The following is a 22,863-nucleotide window of genomic DNA, read 5'->3' on the forward strand; positions in this document are numbered from 1 at the left end:
GTGGAAACGAATATGGGCAAGAGCGTTGAAAGATGCAAATAAGGCACGAACTCGTCACACAGTACAGCGTACAGCTGCTTTACGTGTAACCTCCGCATATCGCCCTGTATGTGCTGTAGCGGCATCATAGGAATTGAGGCAGCTGCACTTGCCTGATCATAATTGAGAGCCACCGTGATGCAATCGTTTGCATGATAGCGTTGCATACACAGGGTCGTGGGTTCGTGAGTAATGCTGGTGACATTTCTGAGTGTTTCAAAGTTTCTCGCCGTCCGGATTCGGCTATAAAAAGGAGGTCCGTTGTCATTGAGCTTAACATAGAATCGGGCAGCACTCAGTGATGAGAGAGAAGTTCATCACTGTGGTATTACAATGGACTGAATAGTCTAAGTGAGCCTGAAATATCGGACTGCCACTATTCCTAACCTACCCTGCCGTGGGAGGTCTCTTTCCTCCGGTGCTATGGGCGGTGGTCGGACTCCGAGAAAAGGATTAACCTTGAAGCTTCTCACCGCTTCAGCTACAGTATTCTCATGAAGCCTGTTCAGACCTGCCTGGCACGCTGCGTGATCTAAAGACTCTCTTTTGTTGGATATCGCGCTCTAGAAAATGTATATCAACCATTACATTCCTGGGTGCCGGTTGTCTATCCATGAGATGGTGAGATGGTTGGGATGATCTTTGTCTCCACATAAGGGTAATCCACGGGTGTGCAGCGGAGACATCCAGTTGCAGTTCTAAGGGCATCTTTCTGACAGATCTGTGCGTTTTTCCACTGCGTATCACTTGTCTGAGGTGTGCACACTGTCCAGCATAGTTTACCAATGACCGGCAAATTGCCTTATGGGTGGTTAACAAGAATTCTTTGTCTGCACCCCAAGTGCTGCCGGCAAGTGGCTTGACGACCTACAGCGGAGCTTATTACAAATTGCAGTGGCATGAGCAGACGACATGAAAAGGCTGTCGAATGTGACCCCGAGAATCTTGGGGTAATTTGTGGTCAGAATCGTTTCGCCATCGACACTAATATTCAACTGCCCGCGTACTTCTGCCGTCCATGTAGTGAATAGTGTGGCTGAGGATTTTGTGGGGAATATCCTCCAAATTTCTCGCAGTGCAATAACTGGTAAGATTAGCGAGGTAGACGTTAAATCGATCGCAGATGTCATCAATATTGGGCCCGGTGGCCATGATTGTACAGACGTCTGCGTATGATACAATCTCGACACCATCAGGATGGGGTCAATAGAGCATAGGTAGAGGTTAAACAGTGCCGGAGATATTGTCCAGCCCTGGGGAACTCCCTGTTTCACTCTACGGAATCTTTATTTCCTATCCCTTCCGACTGGCGCCCGCACAGATGATTAGTAACCCAACGCTTGGTTCCTGCCGGTAGGGACGTGTTCACGATGTCCTCGAAAAGTTTGGCATGGTTGACCGTATCGAATGCCTTCGATAGGTCAAGCGCCACGACACGACTTGGGCTGATTGAGTCCCCTTTTTATATGTGCTGAAATGACATGCAAAACCGTGGCTGTACGTTGTACTTTGGGGAATCCATGCTAATAACTAGCAGGTGCAAAATTTTCACAAGGCTGGGAAGGAGTAGTGTCTCAATTGCCTTGGCTACTGGCGAGAGAAGGGAAATCGGTCTGTACCGAGGTAGACGTTTAATCGATAGCAAATGTTATCAATATTGGGCCCGGATGCCATGATTGTACAGACTTCTGCGTATGATACAATCTCGACTTCGTCAGGAGGGGGTGCAATAGAGAATAGGTAGAAGTTAAAAGTGCCAGAGATATTACCCCGCCCTGGGGAACTGCCTGTTTCACTCTACGGAATCTTGATTTCCTATCCCTTACGACTGGTGCCGGCACAGAAAATTAGTAACCCAATGCTTAGTTCCTGCCTGTAGGGACGTGTTCACTATGTCCACGAAAAGTTTGGCATGGTTGGGCTGATTGAGTCCCCTCTATTTATATATGCTAAAATGGCATGCATGTGGTCGTTCTGTGTACTTTGTGCAATCCATTTTATTGATTAGCAGCTGGAAAATTCTCCACAAGGCTGGGGAGGAGTAATGCCTCAGTTGCTACTGGCGAGTAAAGGGAAATCGGACTGTACGATTGATTCCACTACTGATTTCAGTAGTGGAGTCACCCCAGTCATTTTCCAGACATCGGATCAGTCACTGTCACGTCGCCAATGGTGACTGAAATAGGGATACACCTAGTGGCGGGGTTCGAGAGGGCTCCCACGGTTGACCACAACTTATCTGTTCCTGTGCCAAGGTTAAATTGCTGAATTCCCATCTATCAGTGATTCATAGCAGCGTAGCTGACGTGTGTCCCATTTGCAATCAAGGGCCACATGACACACGTCATCTTTTCTCTTGCCCAGCTAAGCCTACTCGACTTACCACCAGATCACTCTGATCACTTCCCACCTTAGTCGCAGAGTTCCTTGATCTGGAGTCCAGCTGAAGTACCAAAGCGAATTACATAAAAATGTATGAAATCACAAAAAACTGCTACAACAACAGCACAGGCATAGCCGCCATGATCTCAATAGAAAGGAATAGAAAGAAAAGAAAGGAGATAAAACGACAGACTATGCAGGTTAGGTCAGGTTAGGTTAGGTGGCAGCCCGATGTATCAGGCTCACTTAGACTATTCAGTCCATTGTGATACCACATTGCTGAACTTCTCTCTTATCACTGAGTGCTGCCTGATTCCATGTTAAGCTCAATGACAAGGGACCTCCTTTTTATAGCCGAGTCCGAACGGCTTTTCACATTGCAGTGAAACCACTTAGAGAAGTTTGGAAACCCTCAGAAATGTCACCAACATTACTGAGGTGGGATAATCCACCGCTGAAAAACTTTTTGGTGTTTGGTCGAAGCAGGAATCGAACCCACGACCTTGTGTATGCAAGGCGGGCATGCTAACCATTGCACCACGGTGGCTCCCAACAGACTATGCAGCAAGAGCGATGTACACGACAGGTGGGCAGCAGGACTTATCCCCGATATAGAAAGGAGGACGAATAGACGTCACTGGGACAGGCGAACTTCATCGATGACGCGCATCAAACGTTTTTCGGGTGCATAAGATGGCGCACCGAAAGATAGGAATAAGAGGGAGCATGAGCAGAATATGACAGCAAAAAATGACGACATCATTAGGAAAACATCGCGAGATATTGCGAAGTCGTGTTGAGGAAGAAGAACATCGAACGTGATAACACAAGTGCTGCACTCAGTATAGAGTGAGATGGGTTGACTGCGGAATGAGGTGCACCCACAGAAAGGCTTGACGCAGAAACGACAGATGAAATGGTCAAGCACCTACATGGGGTACATGGGGAACCATAGTGGAGCAATGGTTAGCACGACCGCCTTGCATACACAAGGTCGTGGGTTCGATTCCTGCTTCGACCGAACACCAAAAAGTTTTCCAGCGGTGGATTATCCCACCACAGTAATGCTGGTGACATTTCTGAGGGTTTCAAAGCTTCTCTAAGTGGTTTCACTGGAATGTGGAACGCCGTTCGGACTCGGCTATAAAAAGGAGGTCCCTTGTCATTGAGCGAGAGAAGTTCACCAATGTGGTATCACAATGGACTGAATAGTCTAAGTGAGCCTGATACATCGGGCTGCCACCTAACCTAACCTAACCTGCATGGGGCTCGACTTCGAAGTAATGTGGGAATGGTACCCAGGTGGACCAAAACTTCAGAACCGATAAGGGTCGGGTTATATTAGGCGGTATGTTCGATATATATCGATCGAGTCCGGCATACGACGAGAGATGTTCTTGCCAGATGCGTAAATGCATTTTTATGTTATGAGAGAATTCCCCAAAGGTATGATCACAATTACTTTTCACAATTTTTTGGGAATTTTTCACAAAGATCTTTTTTTTGTTGGTATATTTGTAATTGTTTTAATTGTTTATATCGTATCGAATTGTTTATTCTCCATGGTGAATTGCTGCTGTCGTGCTGGGGCATGCGATTTTCATCGCATTCATATATCGATAAACATTCAATAAATTCTAGCACTGCAAGAAACCCATGAGGGGCGATAATGGTGATGATGACGATAATTATGGTGATATTCATTTTATTGATATCGCCGACATGGCCACCGGTAAAATCTTTAGATGATTATGGCATCGTCACTATTTATAGTAATTGTTGGAGGTGGGGGAGGAAAATCAAACCTAGACTCTGATAAAAACAAAAATTTATTTTTCAATGGCGGTTTATCGTTGGTCACATTTCTAAGAATTTTATAATTTCCAAATGCAGTGTTCAAAAATTTTATACATCTGACCCAATATACACAAAGAAAAATTCTCTACAATAGATCCAAAGATATTTCACATGTTCCTTATGCCAGAAGTCACTGACAAAACATAAGCAAAATGTTTCATGCAATTCCTCATCAAGCCACTGTGCATATTTATGCATAATGTTTCCAATTCAATTGATCCAAACATTTCCATTGGTCTGTGCAATGTCAATTTCTATAACCATTCAGATATTTCCATTCTGTTTCCAATTATTTGTCTATATGTGCCTTATTGCCCGCGGCCCCTAAATCCTCTTGGTATTTGGATTAGTTTTTTTTTTTTTGCCATGTAAACATTACCAGGGCAATAAAAATCTCATCAAATATTCTAATTGGTATCGAAATGTTAGTGCATGTTCCCAGGAAAAAAAATCAAATGACTGATTCCCTCGACTAATGATGATGATGCTCAAGTCTCACAGCTTGAATTTGAAAATCCAAAAAAAAAAGATTTCAAAGGCATTGCCATCACATGGGTAGACATGCCAAAAGACCAATGAACTATTTCATTTCACTAGCAAACATTAAAGGTGATGCTATTTTCATCCTCTTGTGTCTTTGGCCAAGTGATCATCTTTCATTTTTAATGATTTTACTTCAAACAAATAAATGTCAGGGAATAGGATTTTGTAAAACAAAATTCTTAGTATATTATATTCACAATCATTTGGGCTCGAGCCAGGTTAATGGATGGTGGTCCTAGTATTTTCCCAATTTAATATAATATTTAAAATTTATTGTTTTTTGCCAGACTCCATCAAAATCGACTACACGATTAAAAACCCATCTCTCTTCCTTCTTGATATGATTACCGCTTTCGCATTACTTCGAGCTAAATTCCACGTGGTCCATGACAGTTTCCTTTTAGTCCGCATACTAACTAAAGTATACATTACTCATGTGGTCGTGTCCATGTCAACCTTTCCTTTGCGGCGAACGTGTATTACAAAACGCCTTATAGCCTCCCAGTTTCTCTTACTTTGTACCATCTTGTGGATTATATTTCTCGGAGAGACATCCCCCAGTTAATCGCATGGACAGTGCCATTCTGCCCAGCGGCTACACCTAAACAATGTATGCTCGGCATCACTCGTAATCTCTTCTTCTATTCATAAATTCAGTTTTCTAACCTGCATTTTTTTGGTAGCCACCGTGGTTCTATGGTTAGCATGCCCGCTTTGCATACACAAGGTCGTGGGTTCGATTCCTTCTTCGACCGAACACCAAAAAATTTTTCAGCAGTGGATTATCTCACCTCAGTAATGCTGGTGACATTTCTGAGGGTTTCAAAGCTTCTCCACGTGGTTTCACTGCAATGTGGAGTGCCGTTCGGACTCGGCTATAAAAAGGAGGTCACTTGTCATTTAGCTTAACATAGAATCGGGCAGCACTCAGTGATAAGAGAGAAGTTCACCAATGTGGTGGTGTGTGAATAGTCTAAGTGAGCATGAAATATCGGGCTGCCACTATGCCTAACCTAACCTAGTAGTAGAAGTTCTGTCTTTTGCACAGTGTTGCCAGTATTGGGGATTTTCCCCAAATTGGGGATAGTTTGTCGTGAATGGGGACGAAATTTTTGGGTTGGGGACTTATGGGGAATTTCCGTAAATTTCGGAATTTTTTTTCGAGAAATCGGTTTAATGTTTTTTAAAAAAATGTTTTTTCTATCGGAAATTTTGCCAACATTTTATTTCTATAGAAAGTTTTGTCAAAATTTTATTTCAATAGAAAATTTTGTCAAAATTTTATTTCTATAGAAAATTTTGGCAAAATTTTATTTCTATAGAAAATTTTGTCAAACATTTATTTCTGTAGAAAATTTTGTCAAAATTTAATTTCTATAGAAAATTTTGTCAAAATTTTATTTCTATAGAAAATTTTGTCAAAATTTTATTTCTATAGAAAATTTTGTCAAAATTTTATTTCTATAGAAAATTTTGTCAAAATTTTATTTCTGTAAAAAATTTTGTCAAACATTTATTTCTGTAGAAAATTTGCTCAAAATTTTATTTCTGTAGAAAATTTTGTCAAAATTTTATTTCTATAGAAAATTTTGTTAAAATTTTATTTCTATAGAAAATTTTGTCAAAATTTTATTTCTTAGAAAATTTTTTCAAAATTTTATTTCTATAGAAAATTTTGTCAAAATTTTATTTCTATAGAAAATTTTGTCAAAATTTTATTTTAAAAAATGTTATTTCTGTAGAAAATTTTGTCATAATTTTATTTTTATAGAGCATTTTGTCAAAATTTTATTTCTATAGAAAATTTTGTCAAAATTTTATTTCTATATAAAATTTTGTCAAAATTTTATTTCTCTAGAAAATTTTGTCAAAATTTTATTTTTGTAGAACATTTGCTCAAAATTTTATTTCTATAGAAAATTTTGTCAACATTTTATTTTTATAGAACATTTTGTCAAAATTTTATTTCTTTAGAAAATTTTGCCAAAATTTTATTTCTATAGAATATGTTGTCCAAATTTTATTTCTATAGAAAAATTTGTCAAAATTTTATTTCTATAAAAAATTTTGTCAAAATTTTATTTTTGCTCAAAATTTTATTTCCGTAGAAAATTTTGTCAAAATTTTATTTCTGTAGAAAATTTTGTCAAAATTTTATTTCTATGGCAAATTTTGTCAAAATTTTATTTTTGTAGAAAATTTGCTCAAAACTTTATTTTTATAGAACATTTTGTCAAAATTTTATTTCTATAGAAAATTTTGTCAACATTTTGTTTCTATAGACAATTTTGACAACATTTTATTTAAAAAATTTTTTTTCTGTAGAAAATTTTGTCAAAATTTTACTTTTTTTTTGACATTTTGTAAAAATTTTATTTCTATAGAAAATTTGTCAAATTTTTATTTTTGTAGAAAATTTGCTCAAAATTTTATTTTTGTAGAAAATTTACTCAAAATTTTATTTCTGTAGAAAATTTTGTCAAAATCTTATGTTTATAGAAAATTTTGTCAAAATATTATTTCTATAGACAATTTTGTCAAAATTTTATTTCTATAGAAAATTTTGTCAAAATTTTGTTTCTATAGAAAATTTTGTCAAAATTTTATTTCTATAGAAAATTTTGTCAAAATTTTATTTCTATAGAAAATTTTGTCAAAATTTTATTTCTATAGAAAATTTTGTCAAAATTTAATTTCTATAGAAAATTTTGTCAAAATTTAATTTCTATAGGAAATTTTGTCAAAATTTTATTTCTATAGAAAATTTTGTCAACATTTTATTTCTATAGAAAATTTTGTCAAAATTTTATTTCTATAGAAAATTTTGTCAAAATTTTATTTCTATAGCAAATTTTTTCAAAATTTTATTTCTATAGAAAAGTTTGTCAATATTTTATTTCTATAGAAAATTTTGTCAAAATTTCTTTTCTACAGAAAATTTTATTTCTCAATTTTCTACAGATAATTTTGCCAAAATTATTTCTACAGATAATTTTGCCAAAATGGTATTTCTATAGAAAATTTTGTCAAAATTTTATTTCTATAAAAAATTTTGTCAAAATTTTATTTCTATAGAAAATTTTGTCATAATTTTATTTCTGTAGAAAATTTTGTCAAAATTTTATTTCTGTCAAAAATTTATTTTTATAGAAAATTTTGTCAAAATTGTATTTCTATATAGAACATTTTGTCAAAAAAAATTTTTTATTTAAACAATTTTCACAAATTTTGTTTCCTATATTCATTCATAAATACAAGGAACTCCAAACTCTCATTTTCATGTCTCCAGCATTTGGAAGACCATCACCAGTCTCTTGGCGTTGTGGTTCGAAATCTTGATTTTATTGCAGCTTGCTGGATTATTATTACTGATTTTCTACAGCAGAGCATTTTGCTTTATTGCTGTTTTCAAAAAATATTGTCAAAAATGTATTGGTGATTTTTGTAAGGAATTTAAATTTAAATTGGGGATTTTTGGGGACGAAAACATCATAATTTGGGGACAAGAGCCAGAAAAATACTGGCAACACTGCTTTTGCATGACTAATTGTAAGCATGGCTAACGAGCCTATTCGCACGAATCATTGCATTGATTCTCTTCTTTTATCACAGCGGCTATGTTATCATCATAGCCAACAAGGAAGACGTCTGGCCTAGGAATCTTCTGTATCTCGTCGTGTGTTGTGTTCTAGAGATCTGGCCCAAAGATTGATCCTAGTGCGGCCCCTCCTGGTTACCTCCATTCTTCATAGGCCTCGTATGGTGTCATATATCAAAACTCGGTCCTTGAGATAGTCTCAATATTCTCGTTAAGTATTTCAGTATGTGAAATATCAACTCTAGAGTGTATAGTATGTCTGCGCACCTTAGGCTGTTGTAAGCGTTCTTAATATTTAGCGTCGCCAGTAGAATTAAAGATACCGAAGCGTAGCTGCCCTTGAGGGTTCCAAGAGTCGATTTTCCACGTCTAAATCCCTATTGCCTCGCGGAAAGATCCCCAAAAGTCCTTATAGTCTCGTCAAGTTTTTGTTTGATGACGCGTTCGAATAGTTTTCCAGCCGTGTTCCACATGTACAATGGTCCGTACGACGATGGGGACGCTGGGTCGTGCTTGCGCTTGTTGATAAGAACTAGTCTTTGTGCTATCCATGCCCTCTGTTGGGCAGCTTGGTTGCTATTTCTTTAACTAAATCTGCTGGTCACGACCGTCACGACCAGGTGCCTTCCTGTCCTTAAGGCTTTTGGCGGGATTTTTTATTGGAATGATAGGGATGTTTGTGAGTACTTCAGTATCATTAATACTCATCCATCTTGCCCAACAGACATCTCATGCCTACTTTTTTAATAACTATCTGGTACCCCAGTCTCCAAGGATTATTTGATATTTAAAACTTATTCTAGTTTTCGAATATTTTTATTTTTTAAATTGTAATAAGGAAAACATAAAATTTTGTTTTCAAATTTCTAGTTTCTTGCATACTTTTTTTGTTTTTTATAAGTAACCGTTTTGAAAATGAAAACTATTAAAAAAAAATCAAAAAATTTTGCCACATCTTTCACCACCTTACTATACCCACATCCACATCTGACCATTTTTACATGCCACCAAATCAATCCAAGCAACAGCTGTCTGTTTAACTTGCCCGTGTTACTAACAATAATGAGAGAGTTGACGATGATTTGGTGGCGGTGATGATGTAGATGACTTTTGCTGCCAAAATACTTTTGGTTGAAAGAAGAAAAAAACGAAAAACGAGAAAAGTTTGAAAAAATGTTTTCATCATCAAAATTTGTTTGGGTATCTTCGATAGCGGTGCCAGCAATCATAACGAATATAGGTGACTGTAGGTGGAGAAAACAAAACGGCAAAGAGGGACTATAGACCATAATAAACACTCAGGTTTTTGTTGTTGTTTTTATGTCTAAAAATATTTCATTTTTTTCAGAAATATGGAAAATTTATATTTTTCGTCTGGCTACAATCAAAAGGAACAATTCTGTCAAATTTAAATTGAACAAGACAAAATTTACAAATGACTAGCAGACGAGGTTAATAACAGAAAAGGTCAACGATTTCCAAAAATAAGCAAACAAAACAAAAATTTGAAAATAATACGTGCAAAACCTTTTATTTTTTTTTTGTGAAAATTTAATGAAACCACAAACATTTCTAATATTCATACATATACTCCTAAAAATCAATGTCTGAGTTTAACTTATTGAACATCCTGGAGACTTTTAATATAATTCTATACCCCCTCCTTTCCTAACATAATTTTACCAAATTATTTGAAATTTTATTTCCATAAAAAATTTTGTCAAAATTTTATTTCTATAGAAATGTTTTTCAAATTTTTATTTCTATAGAAAATTTTGTCAAAATTTTATTTCTCTAAAAAATTTTCTTAATAATTTTAATTCTCTAGAAAATTTTGTCAAAATTGTATGTCTATAGAAAGTTTTGCCAACATTTTATTTTTCAAGATTTTATTTCTATGAAAAATTTTGACAAACAATTATTTCTATACTAAATTTTGTGAACATTTTATTTCTATACTTCATTTTGTCAACATTTTATTTCTATCCAAATTTTTGTCAAAATTTTATTTCTATAGAATATTTTCTTAAATTTATTCTATACAAAGTTTTGTCATAATTTTATTTCTATGGAAAATTTTAACAAAATTTTATTTCTAAAGAAAATTTTGACAAAATTTTATTTCTAAAGAAAATTTTGACAAAATTTTATTTCTAATGAAAATTTTGTCAATATCTTAGTTCTATAAAATTTTATTTCTATAGATTTTTTTTCAAATTTTTATTTCTATAGAAAATTTTGTAAAAATTTTATTTCTATAGAAAATTTTGTCAAAATTTTATTTCCATAGAAACTTTTGTCAAAATTTTACTTCTATAGAAAATTTTGTCACAATTTTATTACTATAGAAAATTTTGTCAAAATTTTATGTCTATAGCAAATTTTGTCAAAATTTTATGTCTATAGAAAATTTTGTCCAAATTTTATCTTTACAGAAAATTTTGTCAAAATTTTTTGTCTATAGAAAATATTGTCAAAATTTTATGTCTATAGAAAATTTTGTCAAAATTTTATTTCTATAGAATATTTCCTTAAAATTTTAGTTCTATAGAAAATTTTGTCAACATTTTATTTATATCGAAAATTTTGTCAAAATTTTAGTTCTAAAGAAAATTTTGTCAATATCTTAGTTCTATAAAATTTTATTTCTATAAAAATTTTTTTCAAATATTTATTTCTATAGAAAATTTTGTCAAAATTTTTTTGTCTATAAAAAATTTTGTCAAAATTTTATTTCTATAGAATATTTCCTTAAGATTTTAGTTCTATAGAAAATTTGGTCAAAATTTTATTTCTATGGACAATTTTGGCAAAATTTTATTTCTTTACAAAATTTTGTCGAAATTTTATTTGAACAAAATATTTTGTTTCTAGACAATGTTGCCAAAAATTTATTTCTATAGAAATTTTTGTCAACATTTTATTTCTATAGAAAAATATTGTCAAAATTTTATTTCTATGGAAAATTTTGTCAAAATTTTATTTGAAAAAAATATTTTGTCAAGATTTTATTTCTATAGAAAATTTGGTCAAAATTTTATTTCTATAGAAAATTTTTTCAAAATTTTATGTCTATAGAAAATTTTGTCAAAATTTTATTTCTATACAAAATTTTGTCAACATTTTATTTCTACAGAAAATTTTGTTAAAATTGTGTTTCTATAGAAAATGTTTGTCAAAAATTTATTTCTATAGAAAATTTTTGTCAAAATTTTATTTCTATAGAAAATTTTGTCAAAATTTTATTTCTATAGAAAATTTTGTCAAAATTTTATTTCTATAGAAAATTTTGTCAAAATTTTATTTCTATAGAAAATTTTGTCAAAATTAATAAATCGGAGAGCTGTCAGACCAGCCACTTGATAGCGATGTGCGTCAGTCCCCCTCCTTTCCTAACATAACTTTATAAATTTATTTGAAATTTTATTTCTATAGAAAAGTTTGTCAAAATGTTATTTCTATAGAAAATTTTGTCAAAATTTTATTTCTATAGAATTTTTTTTTCAAAATTTTATTTCTATAGAATATTTCCTTAAAATTTCATTTTTATGGAAAATTTTGACAAAATTTTATATCTGTACAAAATTTTGTCAACATTTTATTTCTATAGAAAATTATGTCAAAATTTCAAAATTTTATTTCTATAGCAAATTTTGTTAAATTTTCAATTCTGTAGAAAATTTTGTCAAAATTTTAATTCTATAGAAAATATTGTCAAAATTTTATTTGTATGGAAAATTTTATCAAAATTTTATTTGAAAAAAATATTTTGTCAAGATTTTGTTTCTAGACAATGTTGTCAAAAATTTCTATAAAAAATTTTGTCAAAATTTTGTTTCTATAAAAAATATTGTCAAGATTTTATTTCTATAAAAAATTTTGTCAAAATTTTATTTCTATAGAATATTGTCTTAAAAGTTTATTTCTATTTTACTTCTCTAGAAAATTTTGTCAAAATTTTTTGTCTATAAAAAATTTTGTCAAAATTTTATTTCTATAGAATATTTCCTTAAAATTTTAGTTCTATAGAAAATGTTGTCAAAATTTTATTTCTATGGACAATTTTGACAAAATTTTATTTGAAAAAAATATTTTGTCAAGATTTTATTTCTATAGAAAATTTTGTCAAAATTATATTTCTATAGAAATTTTTTCAAAATTTTATGTCTATAGAAAATTTTGTCAAAATTTTATTTCTATACAAAATTTTGTCAACATTTTATTTCTACAGAAAATTTTGTTAAAATTGTGTTTCTATAGAAAATGTTTGTCAAAAATTTATTTCTATAGAAAATTTTTGTCAAAAATTTATTTCTATAGAAATTTTTGTCAACATTTTATTTCTATAGAAAAATATTGTCAAAATTTTATTTCTATGGAAAATTTTGTCAAAATTTTATTTGAAAAAAATATTTTGTCAAGATTTTATTTCTATAGAAAATTTTGTCAAAATTTTATTTCTATAGAAAATTTTTTCAAAATTTTATGTCTATAGAAAATTTTGTCAAAATTTTATTTCTATACAAAATTTTGTCAACATTTTATTTCTACAGAAAATTTTGTTAAAATTGTGTTTCTATAGAAAATGTTTGTCAAAAATTTATTTCTATAGAAAATTTTTGTCAAAATTTTATTTCTATAGAAAATTTTGTCAAAATTTTATTTCTATAGAAAATTTTGTCAAAATTTTATTTCTATAGAAAATTTTGTCAAAATTTTATTTCTATAGAAAATTTTGTCAAAATTAATAAATCGGAGAGCTGTCAGACCAGCCACTTGATAGCGATGTGCGTCAGTCCCCCTCCTTTCCTAACATAACTTTATAAATTTATTTGAAATTTTATTTCTATAGAAAAGTTTGTCAAAATGTTATTTCTATAGAAAATTTTGTCAAAATTTTATTTCTATAGAATTTTTTTTTCAAAATTTTATTTCCTTAAAATTTCATTTTTATGGAAAATTTTGACAAAATTTTATATCTGTACAAAATTTTGTCAACATTTTATTTCTATAGAAAATTATGTCAAAATTTCAAAATTTTATTTCTATAGCAAATTTTGTTAAATTTTCAATTCTGTAGAAAATTTTGTCAAAATTTTAATTCTATAGAAAATATTGTCAAAATTTTATTTGTATGGAAAATTTTATCAAAATTTTATTTGAAAAAAATATTTTGTCAAGATTTGGTTTCTAGACAATGTTGTCAAAAATTTCTATAAAAAATTTTGTCAAAATTTTGTTTCTATAAAAAATATTGTCAAGATTTTATTTCTATAAAAAATTTTGTCAAAATTTTATTTCTATAGAATATTGTCTTAAAAGTTTATTTCTATTTTACTTCTCTAGAAAATTTTGTCAAAATTTTTTGTCTATAAAAAATTTTGTCAAAATTTTATTTCTATAGAATATTTCCTTAAAATTTTAGTTCTATAGAAAATGTTGTCAAAATTTTATTTCTATGGACAATTTTGACAAAAATTTATTTCTTTACAAAATTTTGTCAAAATTTTATTTGAACAAAATATTTTGTTTCTAGACAATGTTGTCAAAAATTTATTTCTATAGAAATTTTTGTCAAAATTTTATTTCTATAGAAAATATTGTCAAAATTTTATTTCTATGGAAAATTTTGTCAAAATTTTATTTGAAAAAATACTTTGTCAAGATTTTATTTCTATAGACAATTTTGTCAAAATTTTATTTCTATAGAAATTTTTTTTCAAAATTTTATGTCTATAGAAAATTTTGTCAAAATTTTATTTATATAGAAAATTTGGTCAAAATATAATTTCTCTAGAAAATTTTGTCAAAATTTTTTGTTTATAGACAATTTTGTCAAAATTTTATGCCTATAGAAAATTTTGTCAAAATTTTTCAAAATTTTTCAAAATTTTATTTCTATAGAAAATATTGTCAAAATTTTATTTCTATGGAAAATTTTGTCAAAATTTTATTTGAAAAATATATTTTGTCGAGATTTTATTTCTATAGAAAATTTTGTCAAAATGTTATGTCTATAGAAAATTTTGTCCAAATTTTATCTCTATAGCAAATTTTGTCATAATTTTATTTCTATAGAAAATTTTGTCAAACTATAATTTCTCTAGAAAATTTTGTCATTTTTTGTTTTTAGACAGTTTTGTCAAAATTTTATGTCTATAGAAAAATTTGTCAAAATTTTATTTCTATAGAATATTTCCTTAAAATTTTAGTTCTATAGAAAATTTTGTCAAAATGTTATTTCTACAGAAAATATTTTCAAAATTTTATTTCTATAGAAAATTTTGTCAATATCTTAGTTCTATAAAATTTTAATTCTATATAAATTTTTTTCAAACTTTTATTTCTCTAGAAAATTTTGTCAAAATTTTATTTCTATAGAAAATTTTGTCAAAATTTTATTTCATTAGAAAATTTTGTTAAAATTTTATTTCTATTGAAAATTTTGTCTAAACTTTTATTTCTATAGAAAATGTTGTCAACATATTATTTCACAGCAAAAAAAATTGGAAGTTCTTCTAAAGGTACACCTTTAAAAGCTCTTCCACAAATGTTGTTCCAAAGATGTTATTTAATTCAACTGCACAGGTAGTTCATTTGAATCAATTTTTTATACTCTCTTTTTTCATATTTTTAATGGGAAATTTATGTTTTTTTTTGTTTCAAATAGGTCAAAAACAGATTAAGAATTAATAAAATGATACAACTTATTTAAATTTTGGCGAAAAAAATGTAAAATCCATTCTAGAAATCTTGCGAGTTTTTGAAAATATTTGATGTTAAACGTTCCGGACAAGCGGTAGAATAAATTAAAAATCTTACAAAATTTTAAAATTTTTTTATTTGTATTTTCTTAATTCACATCCAAAACACTGAATTCGCATCACACCTTAAGAAGGGATGCTATACATCCGTCCTATGACAAGCCCTTTTTTAAATTCATCGCTTCTACGCCAGTTTTGCACCACTTCCGGATTCAAACATAACTTTTTCACTACTTTTTGGCGACGCTTTTTTTGCTGGGTTCTATCCAAATTTTGTTAAAATTTTTGTTTCTATAGAAATTTTTTTTCAAAATTTTATTTCTATAGAAAATGTTGTCAACATGTTATTTCTATACAAAATTTTGTCAAAATTTTATTTCTATAGAAAATTTTGTCAACATTTTATTTCTATAGAAAATTTTATTTCGTTAGATAATTTTGTTAAAATTAACAAATCGGACAACGTCCAGACGAGCAACGTAGAAATGATAGCGACGTGAGTCAGTCACCCTGTATTCTTGCAGTTTTTTGGACCATTGCATTTGACAAGGTAACATTGGACTGATTTATGGATGAATCGATGTGTTCTAATTTGTTTTCTTATAAAATAAAATTTTACTAGTAAAAAAATGGCGTTCGTTTTAGGATTTTCATTGGATTTGTATTTTCAAAAATATGCTGGAACAAAAATTCACAAAAGTGTTAAAAATTGAGCCTAAAAAAACTAGTTTTCCTTACAATGATTTACATTTTTCTATAGTTTGTTCTGTGAATGCAGATATGCAATAACCAATAATTCTTCTAAATTGTCCATTGCTTTAGTTTTAATTTTTTTCTTATTTTCGATGTCGTTCTACATAAGAAGACAAAAGGCAAATTTTCCCGCTAAGGTTGGTTATAGTTTTCTCTAAGCAAAATAACGTCATAATTTTCTTTTTCGTGTTTTCATTTTTTTTGTGGCCGTTCATTTGCGCTATTATCATGGTTGTTGCCAAGAAATATAACAACGAGAAATTACATAAAAATCTTAATTCTGTTTTTGCCAAGATTTAATAACAAAAGGCGACAAGCATAAGTTGCCAAAAATAAATAAAACCAAATGTATTCAATATCCTATATATATATTTGTGTTTTTTTTTTTTTTTCATTTATTCATTCCACAACGATGTGTTTGTGTGTAGAAAATTTTTTTGAAAAACAAAAACAAAAAGAAGATGAACCGACAAATGGACATGGGGGTAATATTCTTACACATTCTTTTTGCTAAATGTCATGAAAGTAATTATGATGGCTGTGATAATGATGACAATGATGACGACTATATCGTCATCATCGTCCAATATTAGCAGCCATATACCATCACGTGGATTATTGCCCAAGCATGGTGTCGTCTCCCTAAAATAATGAACGTATTTGAATTACAAGCCATTGCTGTTGTCACCTGATTTATCGACAGAAATCGTTTCGATTATGATCACTGCATTAATAAAATTTTCTTTAACGGAATCTGAAGAAATGAAAAATTAAATATGAAATGTTTTCTCAAAAATACAGAGAGCAGAAAGAGTGGCATTTTTCTGTTGAAACGCCATGTGTTTTGGACACTATTTTTAAGTGCAAACATTTCAAACATGAAAAATAAAAATTGCTTAAACGCAGAGAAGGAATATGATCAACCCAAACATGTTTCAAGAGCAAATTGTTATTTTTTAACAGTGAAAATAGAACATTTTTGTCATACTTCTACTTATAGGAGCTACAGACATAGCGAACAAAAAAGTATGTACAATAAATGCGTTTCAGCGCCATCTACATTGGGAAAAAAATTAGTTTTATACGAATATAAATTTTTTTTCGACATATTCCTTCACAAAAATTTGCATAAACATAAACGGGAAGAGATAGGCAATTTTTAACCAAAGACAAGGTTGTCCAACATCAGTTTTTATTCCAGAAACAATTGATGATATGCGCCAAGTGATATTACAAGATCGTCTTGTGACCTATCGTGAGATAGAGACGGCCTTGGGGATTAGTGGGTCCATCATACATTCAATATTGCATGAACATTTGACCGTTAAAATAAATGTTTGCGTTGGATCGCATACAATTTACTAATCGGCTCGCGTCGATTGGTCGAATGAAATGCTATGACATCGTGAGATGAGCCAAATCCAACAAAAGTTGCTGGCGCGTGAAGCACTTCGAGGGAAATAATCGCCTGTTTATTTTCGGAAATACATTTTTTGACAAAATTTTCAATAGAAATTATTTTTTTTTACAAAATTTTCTATAGAAATAAATTTTTTGACAAAATTTTCTATAAAAATAAATTTTTGACAAAATTTTCTATAGAAATAAAATTTTGACAAAATTTTCTATAGAAAAAAAATTTAAAAAAAATTTTCTATTGAAATAAAATTTTGACAAATTTTTCTATGGAAATAACATGTTGACAAATTTTTCTATAGAAATAAAATTTTGACAAAATGTTCTATGGAAATAAAATTTTGACAAAATTTTCTAAAGATATAAAATTTTGACAAAATTTTCTATAGAAATAAAATTTTGACTAAATTTCCCGTAGAAATAAAATTTTAAGAACATTTGCTATAGAAATATAATTTTTACGAAATTTTCGTTAGAAATACAATTTTGACAAAATTCTCTATAGAAATGCAATTTTGGCAAACTTTTCTATAGAAATAAAATTTTGAGAAAATTTTTTATAGAAATAAAATTTTGATACAAATTTCTATAGAAATGACACTTTGACAAAATTTTCTATAGAGATAAATTTTGGCAAAGTTTTCTATAGAAATACAATTTTTCACACAGAAATAAAATGTTTGCCAAAATTTTCTATAGAAATAAAAAGTTGACACAATTTTCTACAGAAATGAAATGTTGATAAAATCTTCTATAAAGATAAAATTTTGGCAAAATTTTCTATAAAAATAAAATTTTGACAAAATTTTGTATACAAATAAAAAGTTGACAAAATTTTTTACAGAAATAAAATTTTCCCAAAATTTTCAATAGAAATAAAATTTTCCCAAAATTTTCAATAGAAATAAAATTTTGAGAAGATTTTCTATAGAAATTAACTTTTTACGAAATTTTCGTTAGAAATACAATTTTGACAAAATTCTCTATAGAAATAAAAAATTTTCTATAGAAATAAAAATTTGACAAAATTTTGTATACAAATAAAAAGTGGACAGAATTTTCTATAGAAATATAATTTTCTATAGAAATAAAAATTTGCCAACATTTTCTATAGAAATAAAATTTTGACAAAATTGTCTATAGAAATAAAATTTTGACAAAATTTTCTAAAAAAATAAAAGCTTGATACAATTTTCAACAGAAATACAATTTTGAGAAAATTTTCTATAGAAATAAAATTTTGAGAAAATTTTCTATAGAAATAAAATTTTGAGAAAATTTTCTATAGAAATAAAATTTTGACAAAATTGTCTATAGAAATAAAATTTAGGCAAAATTGTCTATAGAAATAAAATTTTGATAAAATTTTCAATGAAAATAAAATTTTGACAAAATTTTCTATAGAAATAATATTTTGACAAAATTTTCTATAGAAAAAAAATTTTGACAAAATAGTCTATAGAAATAAAATTTTGACAAAATTTTCTATAGAAATAAAATTTTGATAAACTTTTCTATGAAAATAAATTTTGATAAAATTTTCTATGAAAATAAAATTTTGACAAAATTTTCTATAGAAGTAACAGTTTGACAAAATTTTTTGTAGAAATAAAATTTTGAGAACATTTGCTATAGAAATAAAATTTTTAGAGATAAAGTTTGGCAAACTTTTCTATAGAAATAAAATTATTCACACAGAAATAAAATTTTGACAAAATTTTGTATACAAATAAAAAATTGACAAAATTTTCTATAGAAATGAAATTTTGACAACATTTTCTATAGAGATAAAGTTTTGGCAAAATTTCCTATAAAAATAAAATTTTTACAAATCTTTCACAGAAAAATAAAATTTTGACAAAATTTTTTACAGAAATAAAATTTTCCCACAATTTTCAATAGAAATAAAAATTTGACAAAATTTTCTATATAAATTAAGTTTTGCCAAAATTTTCTATAGAAATAAAATTTTGAGAAAATTTTCTATAGAAATAAAATTTTGACAAAATTGTCTATAGAAATAAAATTTTGACAAAATTTTGTATAGCAATAACATTTTGACACATTTTTCTATATAAATAAAATTTTGATAAAAATTTCTATAGAAATAAAATTGTTACAAAATTTTCTATAGAAATACATTTTTGATATACTTTTCTATAGAAATAACATTTTTGCGAAAATTTTCTATTGTAATAAAATTTTGACAAATTTTTCTATAGAAATAAAATTTTAACAAAATTGTCTATAGAAATAAAATTTTGACAAAATTTTCTATAGAAATAAAATTTTGACAAAATTGTCTATAGAAATAAAATTTTGATAAATTTTTCTATGAAAATAAGATTTTGATAAAATTTTCTATGAAAATAAAATTTTGATAAAATTTTCTATGAAACTAAAATTTTGATAAAATTTTCTATGAAAATAAAATTTTGACAAAATTTTCTATAGGAATAACATTTTGACAAAATTTTCTATAGAAATAAAATTTTGACAAAGTGTTCTATAGTAATAAAATTTGGGCAAAATTTTCTATAGAAATAAAATTTGGACAAAATTTTCTATAGAAATAAAATTTGGGCAAAATTTTCTATAGAAATAAAATTTTGACAAAATTGTCTATAGAAATAACATTTTGACAAAATTTTCTATAGAAATAAAATTCTGAGAAAATATTCTATAGAAATAAAATTTGGACAAAATTTTCTATAGAAATAAAATTTTGAGAAAATTTTCTTTAGAAACAAAATGTTGAAAAAGTGTTCTATAGAAATAAAATTTGGCCAAAATTTTCTATAGAAATAAAATTTTAACAAAATTTTCTATAGAAATAAAATGTTTTCTATAGAAATAAAATTTTGACAAAATTCTCTACAGAAATAAAACTTTGACAACGTTTTCTATAGATATACAATTTTGACAAAATTTTCCATAGAAATAAAATTTTGACAAAATGTTCTGTAGAAACAAAATTTTGACAAAGTGTTCTCTAGAAATAAAATTTTGACAAAATGTTCTATAGAAATAAAATGTTGACATAATTCTCTATAGAAATACAATTTTGGCGAACTTTTCTATAGAAATAAAATTTTAACAAAATTTTCGATAGAAATAGGTTAGGTTAGGTTAGGTTGCAGCCCGATGTATCAGGCTCACTTAGACTATTCAGTCCATTGTGATACCACATTGGTGAACTTCTCTCTTATCACTGAGTGCTGCCCGATTCCATGTTAAGCTCAATGACAAGGGACCTCCTTTTTTATAGCCGATTCCGAACGGCGTTCCACATTGCAGTGAAACCACTTAGAGAAGTTTTGAAACCCTCAGATATGTCACCAGCATTACTGAGGTGGGATAATCCACCGCTGAAAAACTTTTTGATGTTCGGTCGAAGCAGGAATCGAACCCACGGCCTTGTGTATGCAAGGCGGGCATGCTAACCATTGCACCACGGTGGTTCCCTTCGATAGAAATAAAATTTTAACAAAATTTTCTATAGAAATAAAATTTTAACAAAATTGTCTATAGAAATTAAATTTTGACAAAATTTTGTATAGAAATAAAATTTTGACAAAATTTTGTATAGAAATAAAATTTTGACAAAATTTTGTATAGAAATAAAATTTTGACAAAATTTTCTATAGAAATAAAATTTTGACAAAATTTTCTATAGAAATAAAATTTCGACAAAATTTTCTATAGAAATAAAATTTTTACAAAATTTTCTATAGAAATAAAATTTTGACAAAATTTTCTATAGAAATAAAATTTTGACAAATTTTTCACACAGAAAGAAAAGTTTGACAAAATTTTCAATAGAAATAATATTTTGAGAACATTTTCTATAGAAATTAATTTTTTACGATATTGTCTGTAGAATAACAATTTTGTGAAAATTCTCTATAGAAATAAAATTTTGACAAAATTTTCGTTAGAAATAAAATTTTTACAAAATTTTCTATAAAAATAAATATTTTACAAAACTTTCTGTAGATGGCTATATATAATTATGGATGGATATGGATCAATTTCTGCATGGTTATTACAGGACATATACTAACATTACGTACCCAATTTTAAATGGATTGGATGAAATTTGGTATCCAAAGATGCACCGGAAGTAAAATTGGGAGGGGTCGATTTATTTGGGTGCTATACCTAAAAGTCTAGTATGATCAATTTCCAATATCATCTGACCTAACAGCTCCGGACGGACGCATATCGCTAGATCGACTCAAAATTTAAATTCGACCCAGAGTGTATAAACACTTTTTTGGGGTCTTAGACGAATATTTTGAATGTGTTACAAACGGAATGACATCCTATGGAGGAGGGTATAAAAACAGGTAAACTCTCATGTAATGTAAACAATTATATTACTTTCTGCATTACTGGCATCCACACTTCTGCATTACTGGCACCCACACTTTTGGATATCAGATTAACATTCAATATTGATTTGCCTTACATTCCATTGTTACATGATCTAAAAAAGTTTTATGAATAAAAGTATGATCCTAATTGATCATTATTTAACACATCATATGTATAACACATTGATTGTCAACATAATAAATAACAAAAATAACTTTATTGTGATTCCAATAAAATCATATTTTCAACGTGCACAAACCCATCTGGATGGGGAGGGAAAAAAATACACTTGGTCAATTTTAATTGAATTAATTAATTAACAGTGTCAGTGGACCATTGTTGGTATTTTTTTGACAGAGAAATAACTAACAAAAAAAAAAAAAACAAACAAACAAATGTACCAGTCTGGAATCCATCAAGGGGGGGGGGGGGGGGAGAGAGCAACTCTCATAAAAATATGAGAGAACACAAGGCGCTTGACCGATTTTATGACAGATCAAATTGAATTAGCATAATAAAACAAAAAGAGACAGTGACTATAGAAACACAAGCAGAAGCTAACCAAACAGCCAGAACAAAACAACAACAACAACAGAATCAATTATTTTTATAATTTCATGGCATTTTTCTACGTCATCCCCACCCACACTGGCGGCGAGGAGATAGCCACACCAGTGATGGAAAACCATAACGCGACAAACATCAGAAAAGAAAAAACAAAACCTCAAAAACACAAACATAAGAAAAAGCAACAACTGCAAGAATACAACAAAACGCAAACAAGTGTCACAAAAGATGCTAAACAACAAAAGTTGTTGGTGTTGGCCTGGCGTCAAATGTCAAACTTGGTAAACACAACAGACCCACATAATGTAACGGCAGCAGCAACAACAACAGCCATATTGGACCTTTAGTAAGCAATACAAGAAGATTGTTACTCACTTCGGTTATGGTGCCATTTACTCTCGTGATGTTTGCACACTCACACACCACTCATCTTTTTAGCAAAAGAGGCGCTTTGCATATGTGAGAGCAGATGACATCATTTGAAATGGAGTGTTGGAATAAAAACACAAAGCACTTGTGAGGGTGGGGGAGTGGTGAGTAATTCAATGTGAAGGTTTTTAACAGCTG

General features: G+C 28.9%; 1 protein-coding gene across 8 annotated transcripts in view; it reads right to left on the bottom strand.

The window, feature by feature from the left end:
* Window positions 1–22,863, bottom strand: part of Calx (sodium/calcium exchanger 3) — a 640,265-nt gene that overhangs the window by 339,416 nt on the left and 277,986 nt on the right. The gene's annotated exons all lie outside the window — the stretch shown is intronic.

The sequence above is a fragment of the Haematobia irritans genome, chromosome 1 (genome assembly GCF_050003625.1).
Source record: "Haematobia irritans isolate KBUSLIRL chromosome 1, ASM5000362v1, whole genome shotgun sequence".
In the NCBI taxonomy this organism is placed as follows: domain Eukaryota; kingdom Metazoa; phylum Arthropoda; class Insecta; order Diptera; family Muscidae; genus Haematobia; species Haematobia irritans.